This window comes from Puma concolor, chromosome B4 (genome assembly GCF_028749965.1).
Source record: "Puma concolor isolate L17-30 chromosome B4, mPumCon1.1.hap2, whole genome shotgun sequence".
NCBI lineage: Eukaryota > Metazoa > Chordata > Mammalia > Carnivora > Felidae > Puma > Puma concolor.
In genome coordinates, this window is record NC_141673.1 from 132848067 (window position 1) to 132868223 (window position 20157).

Here is a 20157-nt window from a genome sequence, read left to right on the forward strand (position 1 = left end):
TCATGCGGGGTCTCCTGGTCCGGGTAGCGGTGCAATGAGGCAGAATCCTGGGGCTCCTCAGAGCACAGCTTGAACCCACCGACCTGGTCCAACTTCCTCATTCTGCAAGTGGGAAACTGAGGCTTGAGGTCACACACTCTTGATGGGCAGAAGCTCTCCTTATGACCTGTCCAGACTTTTCCCACAGCACAAACAGACCCCCCTCTGTCTCCTCCAGCACCTCTGGATGTGTGAGCAGGGAGATAGGGTAACTATCACCTGCAGCATGGCCCCCTGTCTCAGGCTGGGCCACCCCTCGTGTGGCTGTGGGTCTGGAGACCAGGAGAGGTCAGTGCTCATGTCTGGCTACGTGATGGCACACCCAATCAAGGAAGACAGCATCCAAAGGCAGACACTCTAGTAAATAAACAGGAGGAACCCGGCTTGGCTGGAACAATTCTCCAGAATGTCTCTGGATCCCTGCAGAGTGGGTCAGCATCTGGAACCAGGGACAGCTGCTTCCTGCTGACCTAGCTAGGCATGTGGGTGGAGACCTGGCCATTCATTCTCCTGGAAGGCTTCTTAACAGTCCTCCCCCTCAAATATCATGGTCTAAACCCTTGGTTTCAAAGAAGACGGGAAACCCACCCGCCAAAATGGTAATGGCAAGTACTTCAAAGCACCCGGGGCCCTGGGAAAGGAATCACAAGAAAGAATGAAGTGGGAGATTAGGAGGAGTCCCCTCACACCCCTACCCACCCCAGTGAGCGACAGGGGATGCCCGTGATAGCCTGGTGAGGGAGGGCGTGAGGGGGTCCACAGAGGTTCTCTTCCTATCTATCTAGGAGCCCTGTGCAGAATCATCAGTAACGGTTAAGACTTCCAGCTAAGCAGTGCCCTCCTCCTGAGTGTCTGATGTCAGCTCTCAGACGAAAAAGGTAGGCGTGAAAGCTCAGAGGCCAGATGGCGGGGTTTAAACGTGCCAGCAGCGAGTTGGGACTGCTTGACTTCTCGGAACCTCAGTCTCGTCATCTGCAAGGTGACGGCAGTGCCTGCGTCACTGGGCTTTCTTGGGCATAGAGTGAAGTCATCTGGGAAGGAAAGCAGTGCCCGACCCAAAAATGGTGCCCAGCAAATAGTAGCCTTTCCATATTGTCTTACAGATGATTTATCAATCGGTCACTTCCTCTAAGATGAGTGACGGGGGCCCAGGGACTTGGGAGAAGAGGGAGTAGGAGGCCACGGGGACACAGAGAGTGTGAGTTGGGGGGCCAGGGTGCAGGAGCAGGAAGTCTTGGCAGAGTTTCCTCTTGGTGACCCCCCTTTCCCTGCCTGGCGGGCTGTAAAGGGGTCTGCTGGGGTGTCTCAGTAGGAGAGCTCTCCGAGTCCCGGGGGCCTCCTGAGCCCTACTTGTGTTTCCTCTGGTTTCCGTGGTGATGCTCTGTGTCCCCCAGCGTGCGACAGAGCTGGCCAAGGCCATAGGCTGTGAAACTTCCGTGTCCCACTAGCAGCCCCCACACCCCACACATCCCCTTTCCTCCCTGTGCAGGTTTTGTGATGGATGGGACACTAGGAGGGAGGAGACTGAGCTGGGTCATTGCGTTGCTTGTGCCCCAGACAGGAGACTGTACCTCAGACCCACAGACCTTCAGGGACTAAAGGGGAACTTGCTCTAGGGGGTCCCCATTCCCTTGCTGACATCACCACCTGCACGAAATGACTCCCAGCCTGGTGGGTCGGGAAGGCCCGCAACTGTGGGTCTCTTTGTTTCCATTTGTTTTAGTGTGAGTGACTTTCGAGGGACCAGTTAGAGACGATCCGCTTTATGTGTGTAAGGCACTTGATAACACTTCTCGTTTGTGGTAAGAACCTCTCTGCTGCTGTCCTTTCGGGGAAATCTTGCCAGTCCGCATGCAGTTAGGGGCTGCTCATAGCTTTCTTGGGCCTGGAATTTAATTCCTTTGCTTTATCAGGTAGCACTTTCTTTTTTTTTTTTTTAAATTTTTTTTTTTCAATGTTTATTTATTTTTGGGACAGAGAGAGACAGAGCATGAACGGGGGAGGGGCAGAGAGAGAGGGAGACACAGAATCGGAAACAGGCTCCAGGCTCTGAGCCATCCGCCCAGAGCCCGACGCGGGGCTCGAACTCCCGGACCGCGAGATCGTGACCTGGCTGAAGTCGGACGCTTAACCGACTGCGCCACCCAGGCGCCCCATCAGGTAGCACTTTCTTAAAATCAGCTGACTTCTAAGCCATGAAACATGATTGGCGGGGGCTGGAGCTCGGGGTCAGACTGGTGGGCAATAGGGGGTGTTCCGTTTTCTCATGGCCCCTGGCAGAGGTCATGGTGGAGCCCTGGTTAGCGAGTACTCCAAACCCAGAACATTCACCACTTTCTAGCAGCTGCAGACGCATAGGAGTCTGTTTGGCACACATGGCCGAATGCTCACAGCATCTTGGTGAACGTCCGTATCCCAGTTACACGGTCACTGTCAAATCCTTCCCCGTCCCTGTAAACAGAGTCCTTGCTCAGACCCTGTGTTTCACGTGGGACAAATCAGCACAAACCAGGCTGTGGCGAGCAGTCTTCCCTTTTCCTGACAAGCAGCCCCCACAGCTTCTAAAAGCCTCTTCTGGCTCCATCGATCACACGTGTCCCCTCCCTACCCATGAGATTAGCCATGGAACCTTCTGGAATGACAAATTCCAGAACTCTGGCTTAGTCACAAGGATGCACAAATGAATGTCTAGTCTGTTTACAACCACCACGCCCTGGCAAAGCCATTCTTCATGCTCCAGATCTCCCATGGTCAGGAGAAAGTTCTTCCAAAACACTAAAAACTTTGGGGCTATAGTCAGTGACCTTTTTCTCTCCGTTTCTCTGTAGTGACATTGTAGAGGGGCTGGTTTCTCTCCTTCACTTCTCATGGGCCATTAGTGGGAGGAGATGTTCCATTATCTGAGCTCTAATGAGCCCAGTAACTGGAGAAGAAGGGCCTATGGGGGAGATTTAATTTGAAACTCAATGGTCTAGTTATTCTAGTGGGCTTTATTCTGGACCCCAGAGCCCACAGGGTAGGGGTGTCCCGTTGTAGTCAGATCCAGGACCTGCAAGTGGTGTTGAGGGCAGCCCGAGGCCGGGAGGGAAGGGAGGAGAGGGGAAGAGGGAGGAAAGCGGAGGGAGGGTGGAGGGAGGAGAGAAGACCTGCTCCAAGGAAGTCCTGCCTGTTGTTTTTGCTCATGATAGTGGCCTTTAAAATTATCCAGGCCCAGGCGACAGTTCCTACATGCTCTGTGATTTTGCAGCTTTAGGGAACTAGTCAGCCTCCTCTAGCTTTTATAGTTAGTTCAAAATGTTCTGGAGAAAAAGTTTGGCTTGCTTGTGAGCAGCTCAATGGCCTACTTCTGTATGCTAAGGGGATGGTTCCTGTCTGCTGGTCTAGAGACCACATGGCCGTGGATGTACATTCCATCAAGTACATCCCTCATGGATTCATCCATTCCACTTACATTCACGACCTGCATGAAATATCCCTCTACTGCATACACCACCTCGCTGGGGGTCCGTCGCTCTGATTAGAGCTTCCGCTTGGTCCCCTTCCTCCTCCTCCTTTTGTGTTGAAACGGGGCAGTTGGATCTTCTCTTCCCCAAATTCAGTGTTCCCTCTGGCTTCCTTGGGGTCCAAAGGTGCTTCTCTACTGGCTCTTTGCCAACATCATTTAAGTGTGTTGAAAGCTTTCTCCACTCAAAGAATTCCACTGGCGGTGGGGGGGCTCCTGGGTGGCTCACTCATTTAAGCGTCTGATTCCGGCTCAGGTCATGAACTCATGGTTCGTGGGTTCGAGTCCCGTGTCGGGCTCTGTGCTGACAGCTTGGAGCCCGGAGCCTGCTTCGGATTCTGTGTCTCCCTCTCTCTCTGCCTCTCCCCAGCTCGCACTCTCTCTTTCTCTCAAAAATAAATAAACATTTAAAAAAATTCCACTGGGTTCCTTAGCCTCCCATATGTGACTCTGTCCTTTAGCCTGAACAAGCCAGGAGCATTAGAATAACAGAATAACTAATAATTAGAATAACAATAGGTAATCCTATTATTGTTGTAATGAAAGAGGCGGATAGATTTTCCTTCTTTTCTTTTCTCAAGGGTTGGTTTGTTTCTGTGCAACTGCTGACTTGGGTTCTGGATTTCACAGATATAAATTTTGCAAGATTTTTGGTTGAAATATGGTAAATAGCGTTAATGATTACTGATCAGAGTGATAAATCAAGTTGATGTATCTAGTGGTGGCATATCATTAAGGGGAGATTTAAACTTTCAATCTTTAACTTAAAAGGTTAATGCTTATATAGCCTCTTAATGACTTTATGGTAGAGATGGTGATCGTTTTTCGAAATATGTGAACGGAACCAGTTCCAGTACAATAGGTTTGAAGCTGCGATTAGAGCCTCAAATCTCTGAACATTGGCTATAATATAGTCCAGGTCGTGTGCCCATTAGGGTTGTTTGATTAAGTCGGCCTGGAATGGCATCAGTTTTGAGGCCTAGGGATGGGATGGCTTATGAATGTAGCACGTCTCCGATGAGATTAATATACAATATACGTCCTCTTCCTGTGGAATCATGCCTCCAGTCCTACCCTCCCTTGCAACTGCTCTGACCCAGGGCACCGTGGCCCCAAGACAGTTAATAATCCCCACAGCTGCCCTCTGCCCCTACCTGTTTGGCCATCCTCCCTTGCTGACCACCCACTCTGGTCCCCACCCCCCCCCCCACCCCCAGATTGCTCTCGACTTCCTGGTTGGCCCTTGCTGACCTCTCTCTGCAGTCCTGCAAGATCAGTGCTTCCCAGGGCTCTGTTCTGCCTCTTCATCTGTATCTTGTCCTTTCAGCTGGCATTCACGTCCTCGCAGCGACCCAAACCTAGAGTCACCTCCATCTGCCGCCTGGACTGCCGGCAGCATCCACCCTTGTTCCTTTAATTCATTTTCCACCACAGACGGGAAGGATCTTTCTAGCACGCCGTTTGTCACATCCTTCTTCTGCCTGAAACTCTTCCATGATCTCAACTTTCCCTTTCAGGTAAGGTCTAAAGAAAACACTTAACCTGACATACTGGATCCTTCGTGATCACACTTGCTCTTCTCCAGCTGCGTTCTTTCTGGAACACTCTTTCCAGAATTGGGTACCTGGCCAGCAAGTAATAGGCTCTTAGGGGCTGAACCGTGGACCCTAACTTCCAGAATGTGACTGTATTTGGAGACAGGGCCTTTAAAGAGGTACTTAAGCTAAAATGAGGTCGTTAGGTGGGCCCTAACCCATTATGACTGGTGTCCTCATAAAAAGAGGCCATGAGGACACAGACACAGATGAGGGAAGACCGTGTGAGGACACGGGGAGAAGGCGGTAATCTACAAGCCAAGGGGAGAGGCCTTGGAAGAGAGCTGCCCTGCCAACTTCTGGTGTCCTTGCAAGTCCTCAGGGTTCTCTGACAGTAGAAACTTGTGTTTGTTCTGGGGCACCTGGGGGGCTCAGTCAGTTGAGTGTCTGACTTTGGCTCAGGTCATGATCTCGAAGCTCGTGGGCTGGAAGCCCCACATCAGGTTCTCTGCTGTCAGCACAGAACCCGCTTCAGATCCTCTGTCTCCTCTCTCTCTCTCTCTCTCTCTCTCTCTCTCTCTCTCTCTCTCTGCCCCTCCCCCACTCATGCTCTTTCTCTCTCAAAAATAAATAAACATTAAAATTTTTTTTAAATTTTTTTGAAAGAAACTTGTGTTTGTCCTGCTCATGGCTGTATTCAGCGTCTAGCGCACCATCTGGTATCTAGAAGACGTACCAGTTAGTGTGGGTGAAATGACTGGCTGAATAAACAAGAGAACTGGTTTTAAAGTATTGAAGGGGTGATCCTCCGAGTGGAAAACCAGCTGCTTCATGCAAGCTGATGTGAGCAGGTGTGAGGATGGCAGCGCAGAGCCCTGATTCCTTGGTCTTCTATGTCTGTATCTTTTGCACGCTTTGTTTTGGAGTAAGCTAAATGAGAACAAAATTTTAAGATATTATAGGAGAGAATGGTGGTGTGGAGTTGATAATCAGATCCTACTCACCTCTTGGGTGAGGAACCTAGCTGGAAAAGAACAGTTAGGAGGAGGGTGTTGACAGAAGGGAGGTGGACTTCGGGAGAGCAGCCAGAGGGCCGCAGGGTGGGCTTGGGAGCCTGGGGTGGGTGTGGGGAGGAGACTGCACGAAAGGCAGGTTTTTGCCAGGAAAACACTTCACCCATGACTCATTCTCCGTTAGGGTCTCCCTGGAACAAAGAGGGCGTCCAACAGGCTGTTCCTGTTCAGTAGCTATTGAGTGAGATAGATGAGGAGGGAGGGATTCCAGAAGGTTTCGTGACACACACCTCAGCACACGTCCGTGTAGAACCAATTTCCCCTTGCGGTATTTTGTCCTTTCAAACTCGGGTTGGGAGAGGCACCAATCTTTGGTCTTCCTTTCTCATTTTCCACAGCACCCCCTCTCCTCACCTTTAGGGTGATCCCTCTAGCCCAGGAGCCCACCCCTCCCTGAAATCCCTCCCCTCTGGGCTTGGGCTCTGGCCCACATGTGCATCACGTAACCCCTTTCTGCTGGCACTGGACTGAGATGGGCCCAGGGGCCTGGCCAGATTCTCAGCCCCGGGATTCAGAGATGGCCAGCTGGCTTCTGCACACAGACATCCCTGGTGTGTGGGATATCTGCCTACCACAGGTCATGTCCAGCTGCGTGGGCTGAGAGGTGAGGGCACTGAGCTACAGAGAGAGGGGAACAGAGCAGGAGAAGAGGGTGCAGGAGGAGGGGATGGGAGCAGGAAGAAACGGGGAGGCCTACGTTTCTGGAGATGTTTGAGGTCTTTGTTTCAGAACTTCCCTTGGGCCTGCCCAAGCACATTTATTTCCATGAATCTCACTCTGTCCCTATAGTCTGTCACTCTTTGTCTCTTAGGCTTGTGTTAACTGGTTTCTCTCCTTGTGACCAAAGGCACCTGCGACCTTTTGCTTTTCTTCCTGCTCTTTGCTTTTTTCTCTCTCCCCTGCTGGCCTCTCTCTTCCCTCCCCTTCCCCTTCCCCTTCCCCATCCCCATCCCCATCCCCTTCCCCATCCCCTTCCCCATCCCCTTCCCCATCCCCTTCCCTTCCCTTCCCTTCCCTTCCCTTCCCTTCCCTTCCCTTCCCTTCCCTTCCCTTCCCTTCCCTTCCCTCCCCTCCCCTCCCCTCCCCTCCCCTCCCCTCCCCTCCCCTCCCCTTCCCTTCTCTTCTCTTCCCTCCCTTTCTCTTCCCTGCCTCTTTGTTTTCCCTTCCCTCCCCTCCCCTCCCCTCCCTTCCCCTCCCCTTCCCTTCTCTTCCTTCCCCTTCTCTTCCCTACCTCTTTGTTTTCTCTTCCCCTTCCCCCTTCCCCCTTCCCCCTCCTCTCCCCTTCCCTCCCCTCACTGAGTCTAAGAGAAGGGAAGTATTGGGGAGGAACTAAGGCACTGTGGTCAGTTCTTCTGGGCCTCAGCCGTTTGGAGGGGGCTTCCACACTCCTTTTGCTGGCCTCCCCTAACTCACATCCCCAAATCCAGATCTGCTTTCTTTGAGCTAATAAGTATATTTCTCTTGTGTTCCCAAGTTCAAAGCTGCTATCCTAGCAATGGAAATAAGCACTCATTTTTATATAGTTATAGCTGGGGCCATTTTCATTTATATTTTTATATGTGTTGCTTTTCCCCAGCAGATCCTAAAGAAGATATTAGTTCCCAAGGAGGGTCCTATTGTCCTCATCGGGTAGAAGCGACACAGCATGCATGTGTATATCTATGTTATATATAGAATAGAATCGCAGCGGTGCGATTTTAATGAAAGAGGGAGGAAATAAAACCCTTTAAAACACTTTGCTTGATCAAAATTTCTCAGCCCTCTATTTCACATTTGTTAATCTTTCTGGAAGAAAAGTACTACAGTAATGACTAAGGCATGCTGGGCTCGGCCTCTTTTATTGAAAATGTTGTGCTTTTTTAAGGAGTTTAATTTGAGCAGCAGTGTTGGTCAGGCTGGCTTTAATCACCGCCTTCCATCTGAGTGGCGAGCACACGGACCTCAGAGTCGCGGAATGGAGTGGTGGCTGGGTGCGAGCAGGGGAAGCCTTCTTCCCCTGGGGGGATCTCGATTCCCTTTATCTAGCTTAGTTTTTCTTTTTTAGTGAATGTACATTTAAAATACAGGGCGAAAATAAATACAATACAATACAATACAGGGCAAACAGGATTTCCAGAGCACTGAGTGGTGTGAAAGCCTACTATTATTTATTTTTCCACGACAAAACTTCCTTTCGAGTCGTTGTCCCATTGGTTTCCTGCCCTCCCGGTGTCCCTGCTGGCTTGTGGGAATCAAAGACCCCCCCCCCCCCCCCCCCCCGCATAGTGGCCCCTGGGTGGCTCAGTCGGTTAAGTGTCAGGCTCTTGGTTTTGGCTCAGGTCATGATCTCACTGCTTCGTGAGTCTGAGCCCCGCATTGGGCTCTGTGCCATCAGCGCAGAGCCTGCTTGGGATTCTCTCTTTCTGCCCTTCTCTGCCCCTCCCCCACTTATGCTGTCTCTTTCTTTCTCAAAATAAATAAACTTAAAGAAAATGAAACAAAAATAAAATTAAAACGTTAAAAAAAAGCAGACCCCCACACGGATAGAACGGGGATACAAGCAGGTGCTGGCATTGGTGGTTTATGGGTCAGTATGCCTTTGGTTTGTGCCAGCCCTGCCCGAAGGATATCCGTGTCTGCCATCACCTCATATCCATCACCCTGTCTCCTCCCAAGGAATGTCTTCAGGGTCCCTTAGGCTACGTCTCGAATGGGTGACTCCATGGCCCACCTACTGGTGCTAGATATCAGCTGTCCCTTGTCCTCTGGCCCCAGCATTTGTGGGAACAGCCTCTATTTCTGTCTTGCACCAACTTGGGAGCAGAACTCAAAGTGTTTATTCATTCCTTCATATGACAGCAGTTGTTTCCATAGTAGAATTTGCAGGCACCCTCGTAGGGGAGATGGGGGTTTACATCACAGCACACTATGTAAAGACCTTTGAGATATTTTGTGGCTCTAAACCTTTTCTCTGAGTGCTTTTTTATCTCCCTGCCCCCAGGAGGCACCTGACCTGGGTGGCTGCCCTCTCCTCATTCACACAGCACACAGTGGGTTTGCCCCAGCCTCTACTCCCGAACCTGCCCCAAAACCCTCGCTCCAGGTTTCCAAGGTTAACCAGACCCAATTTCTATAAAAGGGGGTTACATGATCGTCTCTGATGATTATGTCACTCTCCATAAGTAACTTCTCAAAACACTGATTTCAAGGAGATTTCTCTGCCTGAGAGAAATAATTGAAAGAAATTTTTTCATCAATGACTTTTTATTTGGTGGTTGTAAATGCTGTGTCACATTTAACACTCATTAGACTCTACCCCTTTGGATTCCCATAAATATCATGCTGTCCGTTAATGCGTTCAGGAAATTCTTTTTTTTTTTTTTTTAATGTTTATTTTTGAGAGCGAGAGAGTGTGTGAGCAGGGGAGGGGCAGAGAGAGAGAGTGGTAGAGGATCCGAAGCGGGCTCTGAGCCGAGAGCAACGAGCCCGACATGGGGCTCGAACTCATGAACTGTGAGATCATGACCTGAGCTGGAACCAGACTCTCAACTGACTGAGCCACCCACGCGCCCCAGAAAATTCTTTTTTAACACCCTCTCTTTGCCAAGCACTGGTCTGGAAAGCTGGCTGGGGACAACTTGGAAGAGTGGAGGGGAGGCCATGTGGAGAATCCACCAGCTCCTGCCTGGTTTTGAAGTCTTCCCATTGCTGATGAGGAAAAGCTCACACCTCTTGACCTGGTGTGCGAGGCCCATGGCGGTCCGGTACCTCCTACCACACTTCCGCACTTTAGCCAGACTGGTTATTCCCATACAATGCCATTAATTGGGTGTTCTTAACGTGGTTCCTTAAATTATCGGTCTCTTGAGTACTTTAGGATCTTTCAACGGTCCTCGACTAGGGCCTGTTCTCCAAGCCCACATTCCGTCCACGGAGGGCAAATCTTTGGGAGCGGCAGGAGTCTACACTGCCTGGCCCTGCTGCCTGAGGCCTTCCCCACTGGCTGGGTTGAGTTGGAAACTGTGGGCATGAATAGCCAAGGTCAGAAGCCACAGTGTTGCCAGATAGAGATGCAACTATGAGTAACGGCTAACACCTGGGAGGGATGAGCATTTGTCCTAATGACCTGGGCCACTTTGCCAGGCTGGGGTGCAGCACAACTTCTCTTACCCTTGTGCCACCTCTGGAATTCGTGGCTCGGCACAGTGTACTTCGCCGGGCGTCTATCCTGAACCTGCATCAGGGGCCGGACTCTCTGGAGTCCCGCAGTGGACCCCGGGGCAAGACACTGCTTGGGGATGACCGGAGAAGGGTGTCAGCATGGGATCTGACATCTGGCGTAGCGAGGCATGTCTCCCCCTCTCTGATTTGCACCTGTCTCCCCTCTGGTGCCACCAGCCGGGGAGCTGGGCACAGGAGCCGTGGGGGAAGCACTGATCATCACTGAGGCCTGGTCCAACCTGTCCAACCTGTGACCCTAACTTATCTTCTGACTGACTCACATCTTCCCCAACACCAAGCATATTTCTCAGGCTGTATGCGCCCTGCATATACCCCCTTAATACCCCACTATCCATATCGTAGGAAACCAGAATGGGAGGGTGGTGCCCTGAGTCGGGCCTGGCTCCCTGTCCTAAGAGTGGAGTTTGGAGCTCCCCCACCCCCACTCTGTTTGGGGCAGCTGCTGTCCTCTCTCTCTCTGTGCTATTTCTCTTTTAGTCTCTAAGACCTGAGCTTGTAGCATTTCTCTTTCTTTAAAATACCTGTGGCCTGCTCTCTCTCTCCTCCTCTGCCCAGAATGATCTTGAAGACTCTGGAGGACCCTCAGGCGGTTCATGAAGCCCGAGGCTTGTTGTTAACACTGTGACCGTCTCCAGTGAACTCCTGGCTGGGCCCTGCTGACACTCTCTGCCTCCTTTTCACTGCCTTGTCCGGGAGCCTCTCCAGTCTCATCTCTGACTCTGGGCCCTTCACCCCCTTTCTGCCAGCAGGTAAGAAATTTAACTTGGCTTTTCCCAGGACTCTTTTCTCCGACAGACCTGCCTCCCCTCCTGGAAGATATCTTGGCTTGAAAATGTGGGGTCAGAAGAAGAGGCTCACACTCTAGCTCTGTGGGACCCTCAGCGTGATTCTAACACAGTGGGACCTTGAATCAAAGTTTGGAGAGCCAAGATGGTGGCCTCTCCCACACTTCTCATGGCTCTCAAGCTCCTTAGCTCCCAGGATATGAAGCAAAGTGTGGCTAGGAGAGGACCCAAAGGACTTGTTATTTTTTTTAGCCATTAACAATGGCTCATGGCCCATGCTCAAGATGATTCTCTTACTTGGGTTGACTGGAGCTGGGACCTACTCCACACCCTCAGCTGTGACCAACTCGGCCACCATCCCTCTAAAGCAAACACACGTGAGCAGGGGGATACCAAGGATGTTCAGATAGATCTTAAGGTCTTTGGTGAGAGATCTAAACTTCAGAGGTGGGAATAGAGGAAAAATCAGGTGTTAGACACCTACCCTCACCCCGAATCCTCCACCCTGGTCTAGAATTCCTGTGCCTTATATCATCAAAGAATGTGGCCATCTTGGCCCAGACCTTTGGGATGACCCCTCATAGGTGTCCCCTGGGCCACCCTTTCTGCTTTACTGGCTACGTCTTTACTCTCCACACAGTTTTTCTGCCCCTTTAACTCCTTCCTCTTTCTCCAAGACCCCTTATTCTCCTCCCCCCCCCCCCAGCCTCCATCAGAATTTGAGGAATTTCAAGTTTTTTCCACTGTCTTGTGAGCTTTCACTGCCTGTGGATACAGCCATGAGCCACTTACAGCAACCATTCTACTCCTCGGCGGAATGAAAGGGGGTAGCAGTGGTGATCTTCTGCTCCCAGTGACAGCTGTCTTTTCCTTGTATTTACTTGAAGTTCCTAAAGCCAATCAGATTCATCTCACATCGCAAGGGGTGATTTCTGCCCCAAGTCCTATCATTTTCACATTTGAGATTCAGAGCCGCTCTGCTGGTGGAAATGAGCTTATTATGCTGTAGAAAGTCTGCACAATGCACCCCCAGCTCTGCCCCCTGACCTTGGGTTACCTTTGTGAAAACTTCTTCCATTACTTTGGCACTTCTGAAGGGCCCAGGCCCAGCCCCTCTCTGGTCATAGGACAGGGTGAGGGTTGGGGTGGGGCACACTTAAAATCGGAAATTACTCAGAGCTGATCTTCTCTGAGACCTGCCATCTTGTAGACAAGAAGCCTGAGGTTCAGAGAAGTCAAGTGAGCTGCCAAATCCCATTGTCAACAGACTGGTGGCGGAACCAGGAGTGGAAGCCGTCCCACTCCACTCTACAGCCGAGTGCTCTTTCTGTCCCCTCCATCTTGCGCACAGGCACAACTTCTGGGCTGGGTTAGCACCGATGACTTCTAATGAGGCAGAGCCCATCCTTCCAAAGCCTCCGGCATTGCTACCCAGCTCCTCCAGCACCCTCATCGGGGAAATGCCATCTCCTGAAGCAGGCCACACACCTTCGATGGAAATGTCTCTTCTTTACCGAACTGAAATTTGTCTTTTTGGTGCTTGCACCTGGTTCTGCCTCGCAGGATTGTACAGAGTCACTCTGATCCCTCCTGCAGTGACCACACTTCTCATAGGAAGCCTGCAGTCTGTCCCTTTGTTTTCTCTTCTTCAGGTGAAACAACCCTGTTTCCTGTCTATGATGCTGAAGCTAATGTTGATGTATGTGTGGTTCTCTCCCCACAGCACCAGTTACCTCAGTTCTGACGTGGTCTGCTTGCAGAGAGAGCCTCAGGTCCCACAGGTTGAGGGCTGGCTCCTTCAAGACCGCCCCTCCCTCCATGCAAGTCCAGGTTGTTACTCAGCTTTTCTGACTGGCTATATAGGTCAGAGGTTCTAACAACCCCTGCTTTGGGTTCAGTGAACTTGCTGGAGGGGCTCGCAGAACTCAGAGAAACATTCTACTGACTAGATTCCCGGTTTATGATGAAGGATATTAAGGGAACAGCCAGATGGGAGAGAGGCACAGGGCAGAGAATGGAGAAAGGGCTCTGTGCTTCCTCTATGCGTTCACCAACCCAAAACTCCCTGAACATGTCCTTTTGCGTTTTTATGAAGGCTTCATTACATAGGCATGATTGATTAGGTCACTGGCCTTTGGCAACTGACCCAATCTCCAGCTCCTCTCCCTGACCCAGAGGTCAGTGGAGGGACTGAAAGTTCCAACCATCCAATCACATGGTTGGCTCCCTTGGTGACCAGCCTCCAACCTTAGGTGAACTTGGTGCTTTCCAAAAGTCGCCTCATTAACATGACAATGACACCTTTATTGCTTTCACCCCCTAGGAACTTCCAAGGGTTTTAGGAGCTCTGTGCCAGGAACAGGGACGAAGACCAAATTTATATTTATCAATAAATCACAACATCACAGTCTTCCATTGTGGGAAACCTCATTCCTAGGGCTCCTCTTTCCTGTCCATGTGGGGCTGAGATCCAGATATTGTCTGGCAGGCCCAGAGTCCCGACAGTCACCTGCTACCCTGGGTGGCCACACTGTCCTGCTCTCCCCTTTCAGACCACCCCAGGGCAGCTGAGCCGGAGAGGAGGCTACCATGTTCTTCTGTCGCCTGCCTCCGCGGCTTCCCAAGCTATCCCTCTGCTCTGCGTGGCCAGGAGTGGAGACGCCGAGGAGCAAGACACCAGATGCTGCTGCTAGGGCTTGGCATTAGGGAGGGTGGCTCACCTCGCCTGGCCCCCGGGGGAGAGCGCTGGGGAGGGACCTGCTTTTGAAGAACACAGATAGAAAGGTCCAGCGAGGAACACTCTTCACGCAGCAATTAACAGGCCAGAGTGGCACCAAGTGGATATTGCAGTCTTGTGGCTGGGGCACGGTGCCATCAGGGCTTGGGCTCCAGAAGGGGCCAGCCGCACATTCCCACAAAAGGTTGAGCAGCTGGCATTACTGGTGGAAAAGCCAGTTTTCCAAGGGTGATTTCTTGGCTCCTCTAATTAATGAGAAGCAGAGATTTCAGGATGGCAAATAGAACTCCCTCTGGCCAGATGCACAGATTTTTGCTCTTTTGCTTCCTTGTTTTTCATGCCTCTAAGTCTTTGCAAAAGACTAAATAATAATCATAATAATCATAAGCTTTTGGGGAGGCTCCAGTTTTCAAATGGAATAGAAACACACAGGGCTGAACGGAGGGGATCCAAGAGGCTCCCAGGCCCCACACCTTGCCCTGGAAAGCACGGAGCCCAGACCCTCTCTCCCTTGGCCTCCCTGCTATAATCTTCCTTACACACAGACTGGATGTTTTCAGTGCTCTCAGAAATTCCTAGAGTCTCCACTTCCCTGTAGAGTAGGATCCAAATGCCCCCCACCGGGATCCAAAAGTCCTCTGTGGTTCCCCATTCTTCCAGGTCAAGCTAAGCCCCGTTTCTAAAAAAAAAAAAAAATTTTCCTAGGAGTACATGATGTTCTCATCTTCAAACCCTCTGTGGGCCGGGTGGGGACCCAGGGTGCCGTGTCCCTTCTTGTGCCAGAGTGGAGGGCTCAGCCCAGCCCAGCAGGCAGCCTTGCTCTGGAGCCCCTGGCTCTCCTACCAGAGATCTCAGAGTCATGGAGTGTCAGAGCTTGGTCTAACCTGGCCACTTTATGAAAGAGATAGTGAGGTCCAGAGAGGGCCAGGGGCATACTGCACATCACCCAGCCAGCTACTGGCTGTGTCTCCCGCTGCCATGCTGGGAGCCTGGGGTTACTCTCCTAAGTTCTCCTTGGTTGATTATTCTCCCCTGGCCGATTCTCCTCCACTGTCTCTGACGGTGGCTTGTAAGGGGAAGTGAAGTCAGCGTGAACAGGTATTATTGGAAGAGAGACACATGGAGAATGGGTGATGGGTCGTTGGTTTTTTGGTGGTTTTTTTTTTTTTTGTTATTTTTTTCCATTTCCTTGGTGACCTGTGCCCCATTCGTTCTCACTGTTTGCAGAGGTGGTCCTATCATCATCCCGAGGCCCGGCTGGGGCTGGATGGGCTGGCCTTCCACGGTGGCCCAGACTGCTGCTCCTCGTGATCTCAGGTGATTGTCCCCCCATAAACGTGATGGATGGCCCCTTACCAGACTGTAAATCCCAAAGTAAGCAGTTTGAACTCACCTGCAAATCAGCTCTTCTCTGTCCTGCCCCCCTGACCCTGTGAACGTGTGATGCAGCCACCGTTCCCGGGATTCATGACTTTAATTACGTTTCTTCAAGGGGTCTGAGTTTATTGTGGAGGCTGCTGGGCTGGTGGATTCCTTCTTCCCTGTGCTCACCCCAGAGGAGTTGCCACAAAGTGCTGATCTTCTGGTCTCATTGAAAGTAGCACATTCACGTGAACGGGGCCCCGGGAGAGCATTTCCACGCCCAAGCCGCCGAAGCGTCTACGTAAAGCTCCGGGCCAGGTGGGAGTATCTAGGACTGCGCTCTAGTCCCAGACCCGTCACCCGGCCTCCTGTGCCACCTGAGGCTGGTCCTGTGACTTCTGGTCTCAGCTTTCTCCTTCATAAATGGTCTACGCCCCCACTCCCGGCTCTTCGGGAACTGACACAGTGATGGGGGAGCCCTCGGTCCAAACGGTGCAAATGCTTATTAAGCAGTGCCCATGTGGGCCAGGCCGCTTCACACTCACAGAACTCAGTATAACCTGCTTAACACAGGACAAATCCAAAGTTCAGAGGGGTTCAGTGATTTCCCCAAGATCACATAGCTGTGGAGCGCACAAGCAGCCTGGAAGCCAGGTCTGTCTGTGTCCACAGCCAGCATTCTTATTAACCATAGGACTGTGCTGCCTCTTAGAACTTAGAATTTCAGCTCCTCGGTCTCCCAGATCAGTAAAATGGGGCAATGATGTCGGTCTCTACCCTCCCTCACATGGATACTATGGGGCTAAGGGAACTTGAAGGCTCTTTGGAGGAAAATTCCAAATCTGCTCAATTTTACCAGCCCCCTACAACGACTATTGCTCCACTAGCAGATTGCCTGGCCTGGACAGAGTCTGGCACAGAGGTCACTGGCCTGGGAGGCCTGCCTGGGTCTCTCGGTCATGCCTGCATGCTCTGTGCTAATGGAGGAAAACCCTTAAAATCTCCAGCATCAGATCCTCATGTATGAAATGAAGCTTTTCGAATATTTCTATGCCCAGGCCCACCCCCAGACTGATCTGCCGGGCCCGTGAGTGAATCACATGTGCACATGGCTGAGAACCGCCAGCCCCGTGGCCTCCAGGGTCCCTGCCAGCTCCAGATTGCTGTGTTTTTTATAATTTATTGAGTGTCTACTATAATTCCAGCGTCAAATTAATTTATGATCTACCCTTGAACTGAATTAAAACCAGCGCCTAGGGAAGTAGCCCGATTATGAGGGCAGGAGCTTGGAATCAGGTGTTCCCAGTTTTGAGCCTGGCCCCGTGCCAGCCCAGTTACTGTGAAAACGGAGACACCACTTTCCTCTTTCCCTTCCCCACCCCACTTTCTCTTCTGGCAAATAGGGTGTTGCCTCCTCAGCAAAATTTTCGAGAATGTAAAACCCAGGTGGGATGTCTAGCCGGGCAACGAGGACTGATAGATTAAACCAGCTGTCTCTGCACAGACCAACTTCCTCTGCCCTCAGTTTTGTTAGCACCTTATGGTACGTTATTCCAGGCTGAAATGAACTTCGGTTCTGTAGCAGTTGTCGCTGTTAAAAATCATTCATGACACCCCGTGAGGAAATTGAAGTCCCCCTGGAATGTCACTGAGTCTGTCCCTTTATTTTCAGCAAGAAGGCTGGGCCCTTGGTCACATACCCCCCAGTGGAGGCAAACGTTTCACAAGTGGGCAGAAGTGAGACAGTCTAGGGCTCTGGGGTCTAGTGGGCTGGGTCCCATTCCACTCTGCTACTCCTTAGCCATGTGACCTTGAGGCCGTTGCTTAAACTTCTGGAGCCTCTGTTTTACTCTCTCTAAAATGGGAATTAAACAGTGGCACTTGCAAGGGTTCTGTGTGAAGATAAAATGATACAATTGCATAAAACGTACCCAGCCTTGACTGGCCAGAAGAGGCAGAATGGGCTCAGTGCCAGCCCTGGGGGAAAAGACAGCTCCAGCTGTGACCTGCAGGTATTTCCTCCACGCTCTGGGGCATCCTTGGGAGGAAGACACAGCAGGTGTCCTGTCTCAGGCTCACCTTCCTCAAACACAAGGGGCAACATCTTGTTCTTTCAGTAGAATGGGAGGGACTACTGGACGAAGCAGGATTAGAACAAAAGTCTCCACATTGTTTTTGGGGGGGAGGGGTGATTTTCATTCATGCATGCATTCAACAGATGTTTATTGAGAAACTACTTGGGTTTTTTGTTTTTTATTTTAATAATTCTTTTAAGTTTATTTATGTATTTTGAGAGAGAGGCAGGGTGGGGCAGAGAGAGAGAGAGAGAGAGAGAGAGAGAGAGAGAGAGAGAATCCCAAGCAGGCTCTGCGCTGTCAGCACAGAGCCTGACATGGGGCTCAAACTCACGAACACCAAGACCATGACCTGAGCTGAAATCAAGAGTCAGCCACTTAACCGACTGAGCCACTCAGGTGTCCCTTGAGAACCCACTTTGTACCAGGCACTCCTCTATGTCCGGGGTTGGCAAACTTTCTCTGTAAGGGACCAGATGGTCTTTATGGATTGTGTCATGACTACTTTGCCATGTAATTTGAGAGCAGCCATAGATAATCCATGATCAAATGAGCACATTCAACAAAATAGGCTGCAGGCCAGGTTTGACCCGGGCCATAGTTTGCTGGAAACTGGCCATGATGCGAGGCTTTACCCCATGGAAATGAGTGGTGGCTGGGAAACCAGTTGTTGACCATTTTCCAGAGCACCAGTGGTATAAGGAATGGAAAGTGCAGGGGTTCAGCACCTGAAAGACTGGTTACGAGGGGCCCCAGTGACACTTGAGCCAACACTGGAAGGCTATCTGGGGAGAGAGATTTTTGACATTGAGAAAGCAGCTATGGCAGAACATGTGTGGCATGCTGGAGGACCAGCAAGGAGGTCAAGGTGGCTGCGGGGAGTCAGCAAGAGGGAAGATGGCAGAAGATTGGGTTTGAGATGGGTAGGCAGAGAGGAAGAGATACAGACTGTGGGCAGCACAGTCAGGAGTGGAAGCTACCACAGAACTCCAGGCGGAAAATATGGCAGCTCTGTTCTCAGGTCACAGCGGACGCATGAGAAGAAGTGGTGCCACCACGATATGCTGACAAATCGGATGTTGAATCCAAGGCAAAGAGAGGCGGGAGCCACGTGCTCAGGCTTTTGGGCTGAGTAACTGCAGAGAGGGAGTTGTGATCAACTGAGGGAAGATCAGATAGAGTTTTGACAATAGTTTGAAAGGCCTATTTGAAGTCGCAAGAAAGATGTTGACGAGACAGTTGGATATTCAAGTTTGTAGTTCAGAAGAGAGATCCCGGCTCCAGAGTGAGAGTGAGAGTTGCCTCCCTCTTAAGAGTGAGAGTTGTCCACGTATGGCTGGTATTTAACTCGAGGCCAGCAAATGAGTGAGTATAGACGACCCCTAGGAGAGATTAAGTGATCACGTGTTGGGCACCCCAATGTTTGCAACTTGAGGATGTGTGAAGAAGATGGAAAATGAGTGGCCACTGAAGCAGAAAGAAATTATTTTCTTTTCCAAATAAAAAACCCTGGAAATCATGATTCAAAGTCGGCTCAAATTCTCCCCACTCTGGGCATCTTGCAGAAAGAACCACTCCAGCTCAGCGGACTCTCTCCTCCCATGAGCACCGCCAGGAGCTCCTATACAGGTCACCCATTTGACGCCTCTCCCATGCTGCCTTGGGTCCAGCTCGCTGTCCTAACAGGAGGTCTTGCCATCCACCTGGGGTCTAAGCCCCTTGAGGGCAGTGACCATGCCCTGGCCTCTGTGTCCCCACATGGTCTGGTGAGCAACTCTGCACACAGATAAATGCACAGTAAGTAATTAGCAGATGGGAGAGGTTAGAGATGGTGACAGGACTCAGACTTACTGAGCAATGTTTACTGGGCACCTAGGACATGCGGGCCAGAGAGCATGAGCTTCTAGGAGAACCAAATTGTCTTGAAAAAATCTATCAGAGGGGCGCCTGGGTGGCTCAGTCAGTTGAGCATCCGACTTCAACTCAGGTCACGATCTCACGGTCCGTGAGTTCGAGCCCCGCGTCGGGCTCTGGGCTGATGGCTCAGAGCCTGGAGCCTGCTTCCGATTCTGTGTCTCCCTCTCTCTCTGTCCCTCCCCCGTTCATGCTCTGTCTCTCTCTGTCTCAAAAATAAATAAACGTTAAAAAAAAATCTATCAGAATGTCAGATCACAGAAGGGTTCTAGGAGAAAAAAGATTGAAAAAGAATGTCTTTGGCTTCTGGAGGGAAAACTGCAGGGAAGACCCGAGGGTTGGCTGACCCCAACGCCATGCAATCCCAGACTTCCAGACAAGATCCATGAGACTCTGCTGTTCACTTGTTGGGCAAACCTTGGCCTCCCTTTATTCCTCGGGAAATGCAGGAGGTGGTATCCGACTTTCCTGAGAGACTGTGGGGCACTTTAGCACCAGAACCCAAAGAAACGTGCCACCAAGCATGTGGCCCAGCCTGGTCTGCACTGGGGACTGCCTGCCTGCTGTCCATGGTGCTGCTCAGGCTACCCTTGCCCTCACCCTTCAGATATTCCCAGGCCCGTGGCCCTCATCGCTCACCCTCAAGATAAGCTGGTCACAGATAAGCCTTCTCCAGGCTGCATCACTGTGAGACCCTCTTAATTCTTCCTTCTGGGAACATGAGATTCATCCTCAAAGTGAACCCTGGGGATACCGAGGAAGAGCCTAGTTAAGTGGCCTGACACCTACCACTTGATTTTTTTCTTAACCAGAGATGCTGTTCCCTTCTGTTCTTGAGTGGTCATTTTCATGGAGAGTTCTGGCCTAATTTCACTTTTCTTCTGCGTGATCACTGCAGCCGAGAGGCTCCCCCC

General features: G+C 51.1%; 1 long non-coding RNA gene across 1 annotated transcript; it reads left to right on the top strand.

Moving 5' to 3' along the window:
- Positions 1 to 1288: 1288 nt before the first annotated feature.
- LOC147579523 (uncharacterized) lies at positions 1289 to 17145 on the top strand. The gene is made up of 5 exons (XR_015254041.1): positions 1289 to 1841; positions 4869 to 5058; positions 10926 to 11119; positions 15120 to 15209; positions 15385 to 17145. It is a non-coding gene; the product is annotated as an uncharacterized LOC147579523 (long non-coding RNA).
- Positions 17146 to 20157: the final 3012 nt, after the last annotated feature.